This window comes from Amblyraja radiata, chromosome 5, assembly GCF_010909765.2.
Source record: "Amblyraja radiata isolate CabotCenter1 chromosome 5, sAmbRad1.1.pri, whole genome shotgun sequence".
Lineage (NCBI taxonomy): Eukaryota > Metazoa > Chordata > Chondrichthyes > Rajiformes > Rajidae > Amblyraja > Amblyraja radiata.
In genome coordinates this window covers 30,157,263-30,177,898 of record NC_045960.1, presented here as the reverse complement: position 1 = coordinate 30,177,898, position 20,636 = coordinate 30,157,263, and the positions used below count along the sequence as shown (strand labels likewise).

At 43.8% G+C, this 20,636-nt stretch overlaps 1 long non-coding RNA gene across 1 annotated transcript; it reads left to right on the top strand.

Moving 5' to 3' along the window:
- Window positions 1-1,724: 1,724 nt before the first annotated feature.
- LOC116972811 lies at window positions 1,725-19,460 on the top strand. The gene is made up of 3 exons (XR_004411891.1): window positions 1,725-1,769; window positions 3,331-3,334; window positions 19,449-19,460. It is a non-coding gene; the product is annotated as an uncharacterized LOC116972811 (long non-coding RNA).
- The last annotated feature ends 1,176 nt before the right edge of the window (window positions 19,461-20,636 follow it).

Below are 20,636 nucleotides of genomic sequence, written 5' to 3'. Positions count from 1 at the left end.
TCTGGCTGCTCATTCCATATACTCACCATCCTTTGTGTGAAAAAGTTACCCCTCAGGTTCCTATTAACTTTTCCCCTCTCACTTTAAACCTATGTCTTCTAATTCTTGATTCCCTCAACCTGGGAAAAAGACTGTGAATAAATGAATCTGTGGAATAGATGAATCTGTGCAATTCTTTGCCACAGAAGGCTGTGGAGGCCAAGTAAGTAGATTAGATAGATTCTTGATTAGTACAGGTGTCTGAGGTTATGGGGAAAAGGCAGGAGAATGGGTTTGGAAAGTAGAGACACTTCAGCCATGATTGAATGGCGGAGTAGAGTTAATGGGCTGAATGACCTAATTCTGCTCCTATCACTTATGATCTTATGATTCCCCATCTATACAGATACACCACTATAAGATCACCCCTCAGCCTCCTGTGTTCTAAGGAATAAAGACCTGGGCTGCCCATCCGCTCCCTGGAGCACAGGCCCTCAAGCCCTTGGGACATCCTTGTAAATCTTCTCTTGTTTGATCAATCTGCTGTGCAGGATCCAAATGCACCAGATCCACTCTATATATCACATCCACAAAGAACTCCAACAGATCAGTCAAACATAGAAACATAGAAAATATAGGTGCAGGATTAGGCCATTTGACCCTTCGAGCCAGCACCGCCATTCAATATGATCATGGCTGATCATCCAAAATCAGTACCCCGTTCCTGCTTGTCTCCCCATATCCCTTGATTCTGTTAGTCCTAAGAGCTATATCTAACTCTCTTGAAAACGTCCAGTGAATTGGCCTCCACTGTGGCAGAGAATGCCACAGATTCACAACTCTCTGGGTGAAAAGGTTTTTTCTCTATTCAGTCCTAAATGGCCGACCCCTTATTCTTAAACTGTGACCCCTGGTTCTGGACTCCCCCAACATCAGGAACATTTTTCCTGCATCTAGTCTGTCCAATCCCTTAAGAATTTTATATGTTTCTACGAAATTCCCTCTCATCCTTCTAATTGTTTGGGAAAACATGGTTTTCTTTCACTAATCCATGTTGGCTCAGCTCAACTCCAATATCCTTTTCAAGGTGTTCTGTTATTGTATCCTTCTTTAATTATTCCAGCAGTTTCCATACCACTATCATTTGGTAGATAGGTCAATAGTTTCATATTTTCTCTGTCCTGCTTTTCTTACCCAGTGGACTCATAATTTCTATCCTCCATTCCACTGGAACACTTCCAGAATCAATGCAATGTTGTAAATGATAACCTGAGCACTCATTATCCCTGAAGCCATCTCTTTCAAAATTCTGTGAGCTCGCTTATCAGGTCCTTGGGATTTATCAGCTTTCGAGCTTAACTCATTAACTCCTCATTAACTCCTACAGTACTATTTTTTAACCAACATTTAGTTTCTGCAGTTCCTCAATCTCACCATTCTTGATTTCCTGATTATTCAGTGGTTTTGCAAGATTACTTCTCCGGAATGGAATGTGCAGAAGAGAGAGTTTAGTTTAGTTTAGTTTAGTTTAGCTTGGCTTGGTTTATTGTCACATGCACTGAGATATACTGAAAAGCTTTGGTTGCGTGCTAACCAGTCAGCGAAAAGGCAATACATGATTACAATCAAGCTATCTGCAGGTAGACACAAAATGCTGGAGTAACTCAGCGGGTAAGGCAGCACCTCTGGAGAGAAGGAATGGGCGACGTTTCGGGTCGAGACCCTTCTTCAGACTGATTTCATGGGAGCAGTGGGACAAAGATAGAATGTAAGCGGAGGCAGTAAGACTAGTAAAATAACTGGGAAGAGAAAGGGTTGGAGAGAGAAAGCAAGGGCTATCTAAAGTTAGAGAAGACTTATCTAACTTCAGAGAGCCCTCGCTTTCTCTCTCCATCCCCTTCCCCTTCCTAGTTCTCCCACTAGTCTCTCCAGAGGTGCTGCCTCACCCGCTGAGTTACTCCAGCATTTTGTGTCTACCTTCGATTTTAACCAGCATCTGCGGTTCTTTCTTACACAAGCTATTAACAGTGTACATATACATGATAAAGGAAATAACGTGAATAACATTCAGTGCAAGATAAAGCCAGTAAAGTCCGATCAAAGATAGTCCAAGGGTCTCCAATGAGGTAGATAGTAGTTCAGCACAGCTCTCTAGTTGTTGGTAGGATGGTTCTGTTGCCTGATAACAGCAAGTCAGAGGACACGGGATTGTTCTTAGAATAGCGATGTAATGGAGATATTCAAATTGTGAACTCCTTTGATTTATTATACGAGGAGTGTATAATTATTATGTATAAAACATTGGTGAGGCCACATTTCGAGTATTGTGTTCAGTTCTGGGCATCATGTTATAGGAAAGATATTGTCAAGCCGGAAAGGGTACAGAGAAGATTTACGCGGATGTTGCCAGGACTAGAGCTATAGGGGGAGGCTGAGTGGGCTGGGACTCTATTCCTTGGAGCGCAGGAGGATGTGGGATGATCTTATAGAGGTGTATAAAATCATGGGAGGAATAGATCGGGTAGATGCACAGAGTCTCTTGATCAGACTAGGTGAATCGAGGACCATAGGATATAGGTTTAAGGAGAAGGGGAACAGATTTAATAGGAATCTGAGGAGTAACTTTTTCACACAAAGGGTAGTGGGGTGTATGGAACAAGCTGCCAGAGGAGGTAGTTGAGGCAGGGACTATGGCAACATTTAATACGCAGTTAGGTACATGGATAGGACAGATTTGGAGGGAAATGGACCACATGCAGGCAGGTGGGACTAGTGTAGTTGGGACATGATGGCCAGCGTGGGCAAGTTGGGCCGATAAGGCCTGATTCCACACTGTATCACTCTATGAGATAATGTTTCTAACTGGCAGGAGAATACCAGAAATTAGATAGCTATTTCTAGAGACTGGCATGGGCACCACATTTAACTAACCTCCCATATTGTGATGGTACGCTGGCCAATAAAAACCTGAGTTATCAATTATTTTATGCATAAAACAAAATCTAGTGCATTAGAAAAAGTTGTACTTAGACGGGAAAGATAGCATAAAATGAATTGATATATTTTAATAAGGAGAATTGTTTTGCCAAAAGAATCATGTCCAAATCGCAAAATATATATGTAATAATAATAATGGATGGAATTTATATAGCGCCTTTCTAATACTCAAGGCGCTTTACATCGCATTATTCATTCACTCCTCAGTCACACTCGGTGGTGGTAAGCTACTTCTGTAGCCACAGCTGCCCTGGGGCAGACTGACGGAAGCGTGGCTGCCAATCTGCACCTACGGCCCCTCCGACCACCACCAATCACTCACACACATTCACACACATTCACACACAGGCAAAGGTGGGTGAAGTGTCTTGCCCAAGGACACAACGACAGTATGCACTCCAAGCGGGATTCGAACCGGCTACCTTCCGGTTGCCAGCCGAACACTTAGCCCATTGCACCATCTGTCATCCACACATATGTAGCACATGATGTGTCCATAGAAAACTGGTGGAGCATGCAAAATTGATGCACTATCATATTTTATAAAAATGGGCACGACCATTTACGTTAAAAAATAAACACAAATTGCTGGAGTAACTCAATGGCCAGGCAGCATCTCTGAAGGGAATGGACAGGTGACGTTTCTGGTCATAACTCTTCTACATGCTGAGAGAGCTTGGAAAGATATGGGGAAGGGGGGGACAAAGCCTGGGAACTGATAGGTAGATACAGGCGAGGAAGGTTTTGATGGCAGATGGGTGGACAATGAAAATAATTGGAGATGAAAAGGAGACAAGAGGCTGTAAGATAAGGAATGAAATGAAAAGCCAGCGGAAGGGGACAGAGGAAGGGGAAGAGGAAAGGGGGTTGAGATATTGTTTAGAAATGGGTGTTCACCAGGGTTGAGAACGGGGAAGAGAGGGGGGAAGAAATGGGGAAGAATCCTAAAATTCACCTAGTCTACACTTGGTCTTGCCGATGTCTTACACTCCGTCTACACTGAGGCCTAATGGCGGAGCTGGCGAACTCGGGACTCTGGAGGCAGCTGACAGGACTCTCCCTGAGCTCCCGTGAGGATGGCCCAGCCCGGGGCTGGAACTGCGCTCTCGTGAGAGCGGCCTGGCGAGGGGCTGAGAGACTTTCCCGTGAGGGGCTGTGGCCCGTCGGAGTGGCCCAGCCCGAGGGTGGAACGGCACTCCCGTCGGAGTGGCCCAGCCCGAGGGTGGAACGGCACTCCCGTCGGAGTGGCCCAGCCCGAGGGAGGAGTGGCACTCCCGTCGGTGTGGCCCAGCCCGAGGGAGGAGCGGCACTCCCGTCGGAGTGGCCCAGCCCGAGGGAGAACGGCACTCCCGTCGGAGTGGCCCAGCCCGAGGGAGAACGGTACTCACGTGAGGGCGATCCGGCTCGGGGCTGGAACGGTGCTCCGGTGGCTGGGACGGCGTTCTGAGGCGGTGACCTGAGTCCAGGGTTGAGCCGCGGGCCAGCGGCTGCGTGTGCTGGACTGGAGGGCGGCAGCTTCGACCACCCCCGGGCCGCGGTGTTTGAACCGGCCCGTTTGCGAGGTTCGGTGAGCTGCGGGACTGTTGTGCCATCGCCCGGTGGGGAATCGCCTCAGCGCAGAGGGAGAAGAGGAGGGAAGAGACAGTAACCCTAAGATTTTTGCCTCCACAACAGTGAGGAGGTGCTTGGAGGATACACTGTGGTGGATGTTAATTTGTGTTTATTGTTGTTTATTATTGTATGATTGTATGTATGACTGCAGGCACGAAATTTCGTTCAGACCGTAAGGTCTGAATGACAATAAAGGTATTCAATTCAATTCAATTCAATTCAATTCAATTCAATGTAAAGGAGGCGAGGGGGAGTGTGAGGTAGGAGGCACGATTAATGTAGTCTGAAGAAGGATTCCAACCCGTAATGTCACCAGTTCATTTCCTCCAGAGATGCCGCCCGACCTTTAAAGCAGAGATAGACCAATTTTTGATTAGAATGGGCGTCAAGGGTTATGGGGAGATGGCAGGAAAAGAGGATTAGGAGGCAGAGATCAGCCATGATTGAATGGCGGAGTAGACTCGATGGGCCGAATGGCCCAATTGTACTCCGATAACTTGTGAACTTGTGACCTGCTGAGTTACTCCAGCACTTTGTGTTTTTGTTGGTAAACCAGCATCTGCAAGTCTGAAGAAGGATCTCGACCCGAAACGTCACCTATTCCTTTTCTCCTGAGATGCTGCCTAAAACGCTGAGTTGCTCCAGCATTTTGTGTCTATCTGCAGTTCTTCATGTCTGGCAATATGTTCAGATTTACACAGGTGCAACGCTAAAGCTTTCAACATCCTCTCAGTTGAGACATTAAACTGAAGGTTTCCTTGTATTGCCAAGTGGCCGTGAAATATCCCACGCCACCATTTCAAAATAGAAAGTCGCCGTAACATTTTAACCCACAAACAGCATCTCTTAAATGGCCTATCTGGTCACTGTTTATGAGTTCCTACTGTGAGCAAATTGGCTGCCAAATGTTCTACTTTTCAACAGTACCTCAGCAGCCGCAAAGCACTTTGGTAGGTTCTAAGGTTGTGAAAGCACCAATATAAATGCAACTAAATCATTCTATCTTTCCTGTTTTTGACATGCCTCAGGTCAGGTAAAGTATTCCCGTATATAATGAGTGGCCGAAAATCTCCATTGGATTTAAGTACCCATTTGAACCCCCTGCAATGGATGCAGTACAATCCAATAACCAGAACAGTATATCCTTTGTATTCAGTAATATATATTTGCCCCAAAAATTAGTCATGTAGTAACAAATCCCATCTTAAGTAACCATTTAAGTGCTGGAAATGGATGCAGTACAATCTAATATTCAGGACAGTATATCTTTGTACCTCAGTAATATATATTTGTTCCACAGATGTGTCATATTGAAACAAATCCATTGAAGCACTTGATACTTGGAAAGTAATAATGTACAAATTTGGATATCAATATCAGTTAATACTTTACTTTCGTAACTAAGAATCTTGGTAAGAATTGTAAATTGTCCCACTGTAGGATAATGCTAGTGTACAGGGTGATCGCTGGTCAGCACGGACTCGGTGGGATGAAGGGCCTGCTCCCGCACTGTATCTCTAAACTAAATTAAACTTTAGTTCAAACTCACTATTTCTTGAACAAGATTTGAGTCCGATGTAAACCAAGCTATGAATATAACACAGTCCACACTTTATCACATTTATGGATTAAATGTCGGTCTTTTCTTGATCCAGTAGTTTGTGATAATGATGGCTGCCTGCAATATTCACCACACAAACTCAGTTCACTTTAACTAGTCTGTTACTGCTAAGCACTATTGACCACACAAACAACTTCTTTTCAGCATATCCACATGTCTAAGGAGAAATGTCTCACTGAGTGGGCCATAGCAGATTGCAGCTTCAGATTGCCACCTTTAGCTTGTAAGCACTGTGCCTGATCTTGCTGTCAAGTAGAATAAGAGTATAACTCATTATATAATTATTTACCAACACAGGAGAAACAGATTGAATGGCCTTGAGGAACACAGGTATTTTCACTTTGGTCTGGCTTACATCACAACATCTGTTACAATTGATGCAATGTGTAACCTGGCAGAAACATAGAAAATAGGTGCAGGAGTAGGCCATTCGGCCCTTCAAGCCAGCATCGCCATTCAATATGATCATGGCTGATCATCTGAAATTAATACCCCATTCCTGCTTTTCCCCCACATCCCTTGATTCCGTACATTGGTAGGATTCTGTCACTAACCATGGCACATCTCGTTATGGAATTTATATGTCGAAAAGAGCTCACAATGTGTAATCTGTTACACATTTACATTGCTTTCTGGATATATCTGAGGATTTGTTTCTCTTCCTATTACCAAGGTAGGCAAGAATACTGTGACCAAACCTATCCACTTTACGAGATTTATTTGAGGTAATGCTGCAATCTTAAAAGCGGCTTTAATGATATTATTTGCTCAAGGGGGAGGACTAATTCCTAACTAATTCCTATTTTAGGCCCAGGTTCCGGAAACCTGTGCTCCATCCCTTGCTAATATAAAAAGCAACGTTTTATAAAAATGAACAGGACTAAAGTCTAGAGTCTAAAGTTCAGGCACAGAATGGACAGGCTTCATAACAAGAAGAGTTGAGTATAGGAGCAAAGATGTCCTTCTGCAGTTGTACAGGACCCTAGGGAGACCACACCTGAAGTATTGTGTGCAGTTTTGATCTCCAAATTTGAGGAAGGATATTCTTGCTATTGAGGGAGTGCAGCATAGGTTCACCAGGTTAATTCCCGGAATGGCTGGACTGTCATTTGTTGATAGAATGGAGCAGCTGGGCTTGTATACTCGGGAATTTAGAAGGAAGAGAGGGTATCTTATTGAAACATATAAGATTATTAAGGGTTTGGACACGCTAGAGGCAGGAAACATGTTCCCGATGTTGGGGGAGTCCAGAACCTGGGGCCACAGTTTAAGAATAAGGGGTAAGCTATTTAGAACGGAGATGAGGAAAAACATTTTCACACAGAGTTGTGATTCTGTGGAATTCTCTGCCTCAGAAGGCGGTGGAGGCTGGTTCCCTGGATGCTTTCAACAGAGAGTTAGATAGAGCTCTTAAAGATAGCAGAGTCAGGGGATATGGGGAGAAAGCAGGAACGGGGTACTGATTGCGGATGATCATCAATGATTACATTGAATGGCGGTGCTGGCTCGAAGGGCTGTATGGCCTGCTCCTGCACCTATTGTCTTTGTCTATTGGTTTATTCATAAGTTCAGGTTAATAACTGATAGGAGCAGAATTAGGCCATTCAGCCCATCAAATCTACTCCAACATTCAATCATGGCTAATCTATGCCTCTCAACCCTATTCTCCTGCCTTCTCCCCATAACCCCTGACACCCTTACACATCAAGAATCTATCAATCTCTGCCTTAGATTGACTTGGCTTGCCACAGCCTTCTGTGGCAAAGAATCCCACAGATTCACCACCGTCTGACTAAAGAAATTCGTCCTCATCTCCTTTCTAAAGGCACATCCTTTCATTCTAAGGCTATGACCTCTGGTCCCAGGCGCTCTCACTAGTGGAAACATCCACTGAAATATTATTATTGTCGGCCTCCACAACATTCTATGTCACATGTACCAAAGTACTGTGAAAGGTATTTGTTTGTGTGCTATCCAATTCAATCAGATCGTACTATACATGGAAACAATCAGACCATACACGTACCATCAGTTACCCATCCACACTAATTCTTTATACCAGCACTTGGTCTGTACCCTTCTATGCCTTGGCAATTCAAGTGCCTGTCCAGATGCTTCTTAAATATTGTGAGTATATGAACATCCACCACCCGTACAGAGCACTTTCAAGATGCCAAACACGCTCAGGGTGACATTCATCCTGCTCAGATCCTCTTCTAAACCTCCTGCCCCTAAACTTACTTCCTCTAGATTTTGACACCACTAATGTTTGAAAGGTTTTCTACCATATCAATGGTTCAATGATTCTTTATTGTCATGTATGCACTGCACAGTGCAATTCTTCTTGCATAGCTTGCAGTTCCAATATTCTATAGATTCAGGATCAGTTCCTGTGGATTGGAGGGTAGCTAATGTTATCCCACTTTTTAAGAAAGTAGTGAGAGAGAAAAAGGAGAATTATAGACCAGTTAGCCTGACATCAGTGGTGGGGAAGTTGCTGGAGTCAATTATTAAAGAAGTAATAGTGGCACATTTGCATAGCAGTAAAAGGATCGGTCCGAGTCAGCATTGATTTATGATGGGGATATCCTGCTTGACTAATCTTCTGGAATATTTTGAGGATGTGACAAGTAAAATGGATGAAGGAGAGCCTGTGGATGTAGTGTTTCTGGACTCTCAGAAAGCCTTTGATAAGGTCCCACACAGGAGATCATTAGGCAAAATTAGAGCACATGGTATTGGGGGGTAGGGTATTGACATGGATAGAGGGTTGGTTGGCAGACAGGAGACAAAGGAGTAGGAATAAACTGGTCCCTGTCAGAATGGCAGGCAGTGGCGATTGGAGTGCCGCAAGGCTCGATGCTGGGGCCGCAACTATTTACAATATATATTAATGATTTAGATGATGGAATTAAAAGAAACACTAGGAAATTTGCAGATGACACAAAGCTGGGTGGCAGCATGAACTGTAAAGAGGATGCTAGGAAGTTGCAGGGTGACTTGGACAGGTTGAGTGAGTCGGTAGATGCATGGCAGATACAGTTTAATATAGATAAATGTGAGGTTATCCACTTTGGTGGCAAGAGCAAGGAGGCAAATTATTATCTCAATGGTGTCAGATTAGGAAAAAAGGGAAGTGCAACGAGACCTGGGTGTCCTTGTACACCAGTCACTGAAAGTAAACATGCAGGTACAGCAGACAGTGAAGAAAGCTAATGGCATGTTGGCCTTCATAACGAGAGGATTTGAGTATAGGAGTAAAGAGGTCCTTCTGCAGTTGTACAGGGCTCTGGTGAGACGATATCTGGAGTATTGTGTGCAGTTTTGGTCCCCTAATATTAGGAAGGACATCCTTGCTATTGAGGCAGTGCAGCGTAGATTCATGAGGTTAATCCTTGGGATGGCGGGACTGTCATATGAGGAAAGATTGGAAAGACTGGGCTTGTATACACTGGAATTTAGGATGAGAGGAGATCTTATAGAAACATATAAAATTATAAAAGGATTGGACAAGCTAGATGCAGGAAAAATGTTTCCAATGTTGGGGGAGTCCAGAACCAGGGGCCATAGTCTAAGAATAAAGGGGAGGCCATTTAAAACTGAGAGGAGAAAAAGCTTTTTCACCCAGAGAGTTGTGAATTTATATAATTCTCTGTCATGGAAGGCAGTGGAGGCCAATCACTGAATTAATTTAAAAGAGAGTTAGATAGAGCTCTAGGGGCTAGCGGAATCAAGGGATATGGGGAGAAGGCAGGCACGGGTTACTGATTGTGGATGATCAACCATGATCACAATGAATGGCGGTGCTGGCTCGAAGGGCCAAATGGCTTCCTCCTGTACCTATTGGCTATGTTTCTATGTTTCTATATGTGCATCACCATATTTTGGTGCCATTTATACAAAGAGAAAATCCAAAGTCCAAAGTCCGGTGGAAGCAGCACCTCACATGCTGGAGGTACTGGAGTGCCCCTGATCTAGGCAAGCCCAGCTAAGCCCCTGGCATATCTATCTACCCTGGATATGATCCTCACAAATTTGTATACCACTAAAAGGTGCAGCATCAATCAATTTCTGAGCCTAGGTTCCTGGGGATACAAAATCTATCACTTTACATTAAAACACATGGCCTCAGCAAGGCCACCTGCATAATAAAGGGTGAGTCTCACCCCCAGACACTCCCTCTTCTACCCTCTCCCATCAGGCAAGAGGTACAGATGTGTGAAAATGCACACCTCCAGCTTCAGGGACAGTTTCTTCCCAGCTGTTAACAGGCAACTGAACCATCCGATCATCAACTTGAGAGCGGTCCTGACCTACCATCTACCTCATTGTAGATGCTCAGACTATTTTTAATCAGACTTTACTGGGCTTTATCTTACAATAAACAGTATTCCCTTTATCCTGTATCTGAACATTGTTGATGGCTTGATTGCACTCATGTATAGTATTTCCTTTGACTGGATAGCACGCAACAAAAAAGCTTTTTGCTGTACCTCAACACACATAACAATAAACCAAACTAATCTGAAGTACACTAGCCTAGACCAGGATAAGCAGTTGCCACTTGAATGGAATATGCATTAGATCAGAGATCACATGGATATTCAATTCAATTTTGTTATTCTCCAGAAAAAACCCAAAGATACCAAGTAGGCAAATCCACGTACAAAGGTCAAAAACATTTGGTCCGACTAATTGTGTTTGAAGCTACCTAGCAAAGCTAGATAGTAATTTAGCAGAAGATATTAAGATAAATCCTTGGAATATACTTATTCCAAAGTTTAAAATGCAACAAAATGATTGCACAAAACAATCTCTCACAAACCGCAAAAATATTATTTCAGGGCATAGTCAATTTCTCCTCAATTCCCAAAACTGAAGACTGAAACATAGAACCTGCTTCAGTGTGAAACATTACATCAGTACCAATTAAACAGTGGGGACAGCAAATTTCACTGATGTGTACAATATTCACCACATAATTCTTGACAGTAATAAAACTGCTGGGAGGCAAACATGAACTTTGAGTGCTAATGCATTTAAATTGTGCATGATGTCAATTAAGGGGCCAGGTTAGATGCTTAAGGGGACTTGCACATTGCTGCAGTAATGTGGAACAGACATTAAAGGAGAGAAAGTTGGAGTATTCATTTCAACATAAGCAGATTCATTTTTTACCCACTGTAAGTCGTGCCCATCATGGAGATCGTTTTCAGCGGAATTGGTAGCAGAGGGTCAGTAAGAGATGGAGTGGGCTGCCTGCGACGTGGCACAGCACATGCGGCACATTGTCAAACACAGAGTATCTCCCACATCAAACACAGCTGCTCCGTAATGACAGCCGAGATACAACCACTGACACTTGGGTTTAACAGGGAAGAATTCACAGTGCTGGCCATTCATGAAGGTCTTGCCACGCTGCAGAACACTTGTACGGTTTTGTTTGGGGCTCTCAATGTCACTCTAGCCTTGCGTTTTATAGTTTAGTTTAGTTTAATTTAGAAATACAGCACGGAAATAGGCCCTTCAGCCCACCATGTCCACGCCGACCAGCGATCCCCGCACATTAACACTATCCTACACACACTAGGGATAATTTACAATTATACCAAGCCAATTAACCTACGTCTTTGGGGTGTGGGAGGAAACTGGATATCCTGGAGAAAACCCACGCGGGTCACGGGGAGAACGTACAAACTCGGAACCGTGTCTCTAGCGGTATAAGGCGCTATAACTCTACCACTGCCCGACCATGCCACCGTTTTATAAATTATGCATTTCAGGCAAAACTAGATTTACACAGGAAGGAGATCTGGTTTGGACTACAAACAAGAATAGGCCAGTTGGGCTGAATGGCCTGTTTCACTGTGTAAGAAGAAACTGCAGGTGCTGGTTTATACTGAGGATAGACAAAACATGCTGGAGTAAAGGGTCTGTCCCACTTGGACGAGCTAATCCACGAGTATAGAAGGCCCTAGACGGGTTGAAAAAAATGTCACGATCGTGTTGACTCGCCGAAGTAAAAGACCTCTACGACCTCCTACGACTATGTCCACGACCACCTACGACTATGTCTACGACCTCCTACGACCCACCTCGACCTCAGTCTTCCACACCTAAGACCAACTACGACCAGCTACGTGGAAAATGATCACATGATAAAATGATGTCATGTTTGCATTTTTTTTCTCGGGCCAATTACCGACCTACGACTACCTACGACTACTATCACGACCTACCATGACCTACCTACGACCTACCTATGAGATAAATGTAGCAATTTTTTCCATGCCAATTTTTTTTTTACTCGGATCATTTTTTATCAGGCTGGAAAAACGCCGTGACCTACTTGAGGCCACGAGTACGCGGAGACCACTCACGAGCATGAGAAAGAGTTACGAAGGCCTCCTACGACCTCCTACAACCTCGTGGCGACCATGCTGCGAGTATGAGTCAAGGACAAACTCGGCAGAGGTCGCCAATTAGTCGTGAAAGTGGGACAGGGGCTTAACTCAGTGGGTCAGGCAGCATCTCTGGAGAAAAAGTGATGGGTGAGATTTCAGGTTGGAATCCTTCTGAAGAAGTCTGAAGAAGTGTTCCAACCCGAAACGTCACTCAACCTTAGTCTCCAGAGATGCTTCCTGTCTGCTGAGTTACTCCAGCACTTTGTATCTAGCCTGTTTCACAGTATAGATCCCGGGTAATTAGATAGTGGATGTATCAAAAATTTAGTAAAGACACAAGATACTGCAGATGCTGGAATCTTGAGCAAAACACAAAGTGCTTCAGTAACTCAGCAGGTCAGGCAGCATCTGTGTAGCAGTGTTTCCGGTCAGGAGTCTCCTTCACACCTCAACGTTATTTAGTGAGTTCAATCAAGTCTAATCAAAGTTTGCATTGTCCAAAAAGAGGAACGTCAGAGAGCAGAACAGTTCTGCAGAATTGCCCGATTTTCTAAAGTCCAGAAGATGAATAACTTCATACGCATTACCTATTCAATCCTCCATTAGCCAAATGGATTTAATTTGCATTGCAGTAGTTTAGGCTTTACTTTACTTTAGAGTTGCAGCGTAGAAACAGGCCCTTCAGCCCACCTAGTCTGTACTGACCAGCAATCACCCCATGCACTAGCACTATCTTACAAATTAAGAACAATTTACAATTATTTTTCACCGAAGTTAATTAACTTACAAACCTGTACGTCTTTGGAGCGTGGGAGGAAACTGGGGCACCCGGGGAAAACCCACGGGGTCACGGGGAGAATGTGCAAACTCCGTACAGACAGCACCCATAGTCAGGAACAATCCCGGGTCTCTGGCGCTGTAAGGCAGCAACTCTACTGCTACTGTGCCACTCCCAAGTAGTGTTTCTGCACTACTAACGACTGTAATGCCAAGTGGCTGCTGTAAAAGTACATCTGATCAAATGGCTTTAACCGTTGCATATGGATCTCTATCATAAGCAGCCACCAGACGATGGATACTGCCTGCTTCCTTGCAAACTGTCATGTTTACCTTGCATCAATGCTACTTAAGAGGAAAGGAAGGACAGAAGGTTGATCCCAAGGTACTCAATGCTACTCTCTGCGGCATCAGCTCATGATATACTTACATGGTTAGCACGGTGGCGCAGCGATAGAGCTACTGCCTTACAGCGTTAGAGACCCGGGTTCGAACCTGACTACAGGGCGCTGTCTGTATGGAGATTGTACGTTCTCCCCGTGACCTGCGTGGGTTTTCTTCGAAAGCTTCGGTTTCCTCCCGCACTCCAAAGACGTACAGGTTTGTAGGTTAATTGGCTTGGTATAAATGTAAAAAATGGTCCCGAGTGTGTGTGGGATACTGTTAGTCGGTGCGGACTCGGTGGGCGGAAAGGCCAGTATCCGCGCTGTATCTCTAAACTATAAATAAAATGTTGAAATTGACATATAATGATAGGACATGCGGGAAACTCCTTATTCTAAGTTTCCTGTTCTTAATTTCATCCCTCAGCATTGAATGTGCCCCAGGGACAAGATCAGGACCTGTGTAACTATGTGACTTAGTTAATTACATGTAGATGTATGCAGAGGCCTCCACTCAGGGTAAAGTTGTGGAAGTGGCAGCTGACTGTAATTATGGGAGATACCCTGGGAAAGTAGTCGGATTTTCGGCGGCCACTGTACAGTCTAAACATAAGAGGCATTTCCTCATGATGGCAGACTAATGTCATTTAGTTTTGTTCAGTGATACAGCGCGGAAACAAGCCCATCAGCCCACCGAGTCCACAACAACCAGCGATCCCCACACATTAACACTACCCTACTGCCCGATAGAATTGTATAACACAGAAATAGGCTCTTCAGCCAACTGAGCGCAGACCAACTTTCAAACACACATTTAGTCAAGTCAAGTATTTAATTGTCAAATGTACCCACAATGGAACATTGAAATTCTTACTTGTAGCATCATAGCAGGCCTCTAAACACAATATTTATTGATAACATATAATAAATAAAATAAAAATCAATAATTCAATAACCTTAATACTCGTGCAGAAACACCTGAAGTTCTTAGAACAACCAAAGCAGCCCATTGTTCATAGTTATTGTTTTATAAAATTCAAGAGCCTAATGGTTGCTGGGTGGAAGCTGTTCTTGAACTTGAAGGATTAAACTAATTCCGAACTGATCCCATATTATTCTTGAGGCACAATGAACTGCAGATGCTGGTTTACAAAAGAAAGATACAGTCTGAAGAAGGAACCCAACCTGTAACAGCAGCTATCCATGTTCGCCAGGGATGCTGCCTGACCCATTGGGTTACTCCAGCACTTTGTGCCCTTTCTCTCCCATATTATTTTCCCCGCATTCCCTTCAATTTACCATAACTTCTCTCACCTTCACACTCAGGGGCACTTTCCAGAGGCTAATTAAACTGCCAATCTACATGTCTTTGGGATGTGGAAGTAAACTAAAGCACCAGTGGGGAAACCCACACGCCACAGGGAGAACAGGCAAACTCCACACAGAAAGCACCCAAGGTCAGAATTGAAGCGTGTAGCTGGGAGGCAGCAGTTTCACCAGCTGCCCCATTGTGTGGCTGCCCTGTTGAAGTTATCCACACAGAGTGATTTGCAGAGTGGTCACATGGTAAGGGAGGTGGGAGCAGGAGAGGGATGGGGATGATGATGGTGGTGGGAACTGGGGGAGGGGTGAGAGCAACCAGCAGCACAAGGCTGCGACCAGGCGGGGAGCAGGTAGGCTAGTGCGGCAGTGGGAGAGTCAGTCAGGGTTGTGAGGATAATGGAGAAACTGGTTCGGGAGATATGTCCAGTCATGGTGTGGACAGATGAGTCAAGAGTGTTTTATTGTCATATGTACCGAAACACAATGAATTTCTTACTTGCAGCAGCACAACAGGTTTGGAAACATGTGTCGGAAGGGACTGCAGATGCTGGTTTAAACCGTTATAGACACAAAAAGCTGGAGTAACTCAGCGGGACAGGCAGCATCTCTGGAGAGAAGGAATGGGTGACGTTTCGGGTCGAGACCCTTCTTCTTTACTTCGTAAACATTGTACTCGATAGATAATGTAACAAACAAACACCATTGTCTCTCACAGATGGACGGATGCCAACACGATACAACATCAATTTGTATTTTTATATCACCTTCAGAGTTAAAGCGCTGAAAGTGATATAAAAGTCACTGTGACAGGAGCTCCATCAAAGAAAAATAGCACATTGGAAATAAAATTCTAGCCTGCTAAGAAATGTGATCCCTACTAGCATTAACTTTATTTTTGAGAATCCCTAAAATATTTTTAGTAGAATACATGAAGAGTTAGTTGTAATTCACAGCTCCTAGAGTCTTTAACTGGAGCTCACAATCTTTCCATACAAGGTACAGTGGCACAGCGGTAGAGTTGCTGCCTAAGAATGCCTTACTACGGGTACTGTCTGTACGGAGTTTGTACGTTCTACTCGTGACCAAGTGGTTTTTCTCCGAGATCTTCGGTTTCCTCCCACACTCCAAAGACATACAGGTATGTGGGAATAAATGTAAGTTGTCCCTGTGTATAGGGTAGCGGTAATGTGCGGGGATCGCTGGTTGGCGTGGGCTCGGTCTGTTTCCGCGCTGTATCACTAAACTAAGCTGAACTGAAAAAAAGCATATCTCCTAACTTCACAATTAGCCCTCCAAAATAAAACTGTTCTAACAGATTGCAGTTTAACTGGTATGTGGCAAAATCAGTGGAATAGATGTCTTGGTTTAGTTTAGATTTAGTTTAGTTTAGTTTAGAGATACAGCATGAAATAGGCCCTTCGATCCACCGAGTCTTTGCTGACCATTGATCACCCTGTTCACACAAGTTCCATGTTAGCCCACTTTCCCACGCGTTCCCTACACATTACGGACAGTTTCACAGCGGCCAATTCACCTACAAACCTGCACGTCTTTGGAGTGTGGGAGGAAACCGGAGCTCCCAGAGAAAATCCATGTGGTCACAGGGAGAAGGTGCAAACTCCACACAGACAGCGTCGAGGTCAGGATCAAACCCAGGTCTCTGGCACTGTGAGGCATCAGCTCTACCAGATTCACTAATCAAACAGCAAACGAGTGGAATAAATAACTCTACGATCTTGAAATGGACGTTTCATAGACCGAACCTGAGAAAAACAATAATCGGAATCTAGTGAATCCTCGGCTTCCATTTGGAAAACCCTATACTCCAAGTGTGGAGTAAACCCTTCCACTTTGACCTAATTGAAAACACTGGCACGGTGGCACAGATGCCTTACAGCGCTTGCAGCGCCAGGGTCCGGGTTAGACCCTAACTACGGGTGCTGTCTGTATGGAGTTTGTACGTTCTCCCCATGACCTGCATGGGTTTTCCCCGGGGTCTCCAGTTTCCTCCCACACTCCAAAGACGTATGGGTTTGTAGGCTAATTGGCTTGGTAAAATTACAGTGTGTGTGTAGGAGAGTGTTAATATGCAGGGATCGCTGGTCGGTGCGGACTCGGTGGGCCGAAGGGCCTGTGGCCTCACCGTATCTCTAAAACTAAAACATGGTTAAAGTAAACTAAGCTTCTCACATGATTTTATATTCTCTCTCCCAGAATTTTCTTGAGTTTGTAAAATCTGAGAACATTTTTACAGTTATGATGACAATTTCACGAATCATTGGTGATTTGCAGACAAGCAAGTCGCTTGATCTGAGAAACTGAGGCAGCCTTTCAAAAACCTCTCCGTGACTGGTGCATATATCCACGTCCTGAAAAAGATGGACCTTAGTCAGAAACTTCAGCGGAAGTGGCAGCAGAGCAAAAGGGAAAAGAAAACCACGACGTTATTCCCTGCTATGAACCCCACGTCTGATTATTGATATGTATTGGCATTGACATTCTGATCACAGGATGTGACACACTGGAGATGTGCTTCCTCTCTTTCCCAGGCAATCTATGTAATCACTCATCAGTTATGTTTCAGCATATAAATCTTGAGGGACTCAAGCCAGGATACATATCAGTCTTCCTTTTGCCATTTTTTTTATTTTCGACTCTCGGTTGCTGCAGGTCAGAATTGGCACGAACATGCAGCATCTGGGCAACTCAAGATGAGAGGCCTCTTCATTAGTCAGTGCGGACGCCTCCGGTTTCAAGGTTCTCTCTTTTTAAGTACACATGGAGTTAATAAGGAAGGGGAGTCAAGGAAATTGTGCTTTAACTGCCAGCTATTTCCCAATTCATTCAACATACTGAAGATGGGAGAGTAAGGTGGCACTAAATCAGAACAAGCCACTACCAGTTCAATGTAAAGTGAAGCATAGAATGGGCTCAGTGTACCAGAGGGGAGAATCAAGCATGCAACAGCGGGGTTTAGTCCTGCGAGGAGTAATTTCACGTAAATATTTAAGTAAAAATTTCACTTAAAGCTTTTTATATTTATCTTCAACCTTTTTGTCTGACGCCTTCTCATTCTGCTCATTCCATACACCTACCACCCTTTGTGTAAACAATTGTTCCTCAGGTTCCTATCAAATCTTTTCCCCCTTCACCTTATGCCTACGTCCTCTGGTTTCCAATTCCACTGCTCTGGGTAAAAGACTCTGTGCATTTAACCTATCTTTTCCAATTATTTGCTCCTGTATGTTACACTACTATTTACAAATCCTGGGATCGCTCATGATTTTGTTTAACCACTTTCTCAACCTTTCTCCTGCCATTTTCAATCATTTATTCACAGACTGCCACATAGCTCTTTGTTTCATTGCCCCTTTGGCCTTTAGTTTATTTTGTCTCACCTCTTATTTTCCTACCAGATGTAACATTTCCTGTGTTCTCATGTAAAATTTCATCTGCCACACATTCCCCATTTTTCGACAATCTGAACAGATCCTCCTGAAGTCTTATTACAGTCACAGTATCTCCATGCTTCATAATGGCCGCACAATGGAAAAATGTGCCTTCTACGCTCGAGTCCAAGTCATATATCTGTATCAATGCCTATTAAGAATAGCAGTGTTGGTAGATTTATCTCTGGGGAGCACCACTGCACATTTTCCTCCAGTCCAAGAAACAACCATTTGTTATGACTCCCATTTCCTGTCACTTGGCCAGTTTTCTATCATTGCTGCTAAAGCCCCTTTAATTCCTTGCCGTTCTATCTTAGTGACAAGCCTATAATCTGACACCATATCAGATACTTTTTGAAAGTCCCTATGAGAAAATGTCCTTCAAGAACTCCCTTGGTTACAAATCCAAGAATATTATAAAGTCAATTTGATGTGATTTGGCTTTAACATGTCCATGCTGTTCCATTCTAATCATAGCACGGCTGTTGATGTGACCGGTAATTCTAAGAGAGACACAAAAAGCTGGAGTAACTCTGGGGAACAGGCTCTGGAGAAAAGGAATAGGTGACGTTTCAGGTCAAGACCCTTCTTTTCCTCACTACAAAGTCTGAATGGACTGGCTTGTAGTCACTGGGTCCAAGTCCAGAACTCCCTGAAAGTAGCAGCACATGTACTGTAGAAAGAGTGGTGAAGAAGGCATAAGGAATGCTTTCTTTCATAGGTTGGGACATTGAGTTTAAGAGTCAGGAAACCATGATGAAGCTTTATAAGACTTTGATTAGGTCACATTTAGAGTATTGGCCTGGAGTTCTGGTCGCCCACTTACAGGGAGGATTTGGAGGCTTTGGAAAGGTGCAGGGGAGATTTACCAGAATTATGCCTCGATTGGAGGCCCCTGCTCTAGGTAGTGGTTGAACAAATGTGGATTGTTTTCTCTGGAGTGCCAGAGATTTAGGGGAGACCTAATAGAAGTATATAAAATTATGAGAGGCATAGACCAGGTTGACAGTCCAAATCTTTTTCCCAAGATGGAAAAAATCAAATACTAGAGGGAATACCTTGAAGGTGAGAGGAGCAATGTTTAAAGGAGGTAGGGACAAGATTTTACACAGAGGGTTGTGAGTGCCTGGAACGCCATGCCAAGGGTGATGGTTGAGGTAGATATGACAGTGGCGTTTAAGAGACTTTTGAATAGGCATGTGGTTATGCAGAGAATGGTGGGATTGGAATTATTTTTGAGTTGGTTAAGAGTTGGTCTTGGCATCATGTCCGGCACAGACATTGTAGACCAAAGGATTGTTCTTGTGCTGTGCTGTCCTGTTTGATGTTCTATTCTCTATATTTTGAACAAGGGTCCAATATTTGCAGTTCTCCTTATTTGCAGTTCTCCCCCAAATCTGCAAAGGTTAGAGAGATGGGGGCCAAAATTCTGCAATTCCTTCTCTCTTCCATCAATAACCTATGTTGATGCCTGTCTAGATACAGTTAGTTATCCACTTTAACCATATGAAATGTCTTTATCGAATATTAGTCAATCAGCTTTATTTTCCCTAGTTAGGAGGAAGGCTAAAAGGATTTGATCAGACCATCACCCCAATTTTGGATGGAATTCACGAGTAACTATTTATTTCATTTCAAGGCATGAAACACAAAGTACTTGTAGACAGTGAATGGAGACAGTGTGCCAGTGATGGGTAAAACAGATGATGAACAGATTATTCTTTGGATTTTGAACTCAACAGCATTGAACTTTTAAATTATCTGGTACAATGGAAAACATAACAATGTCAATTATGTACAACTTTTTAAGAAAAAGCAATGGGACTATAGTCAGCAAAACTTCTGTGGTAGGCAGGGTTATGGAGAGGATTCTGAGGGATGAGGTATATATGAATTTGAATAGACAGGGGCAGATTAGGGATAGTCAGCATGGTTTGGTACTTCATAGATTGTGGCTTATGAATCTGATTGAGTTTTGAAGAAATAACCAAAAAGGTTGCTGAGTTCAAAGCCGCAGGTATTGTCTATATAAACGTTAGCAAGGCATCTGCATGCTAGGCTGCTCTGGATGGTTAGATTGCATGGGATCCAG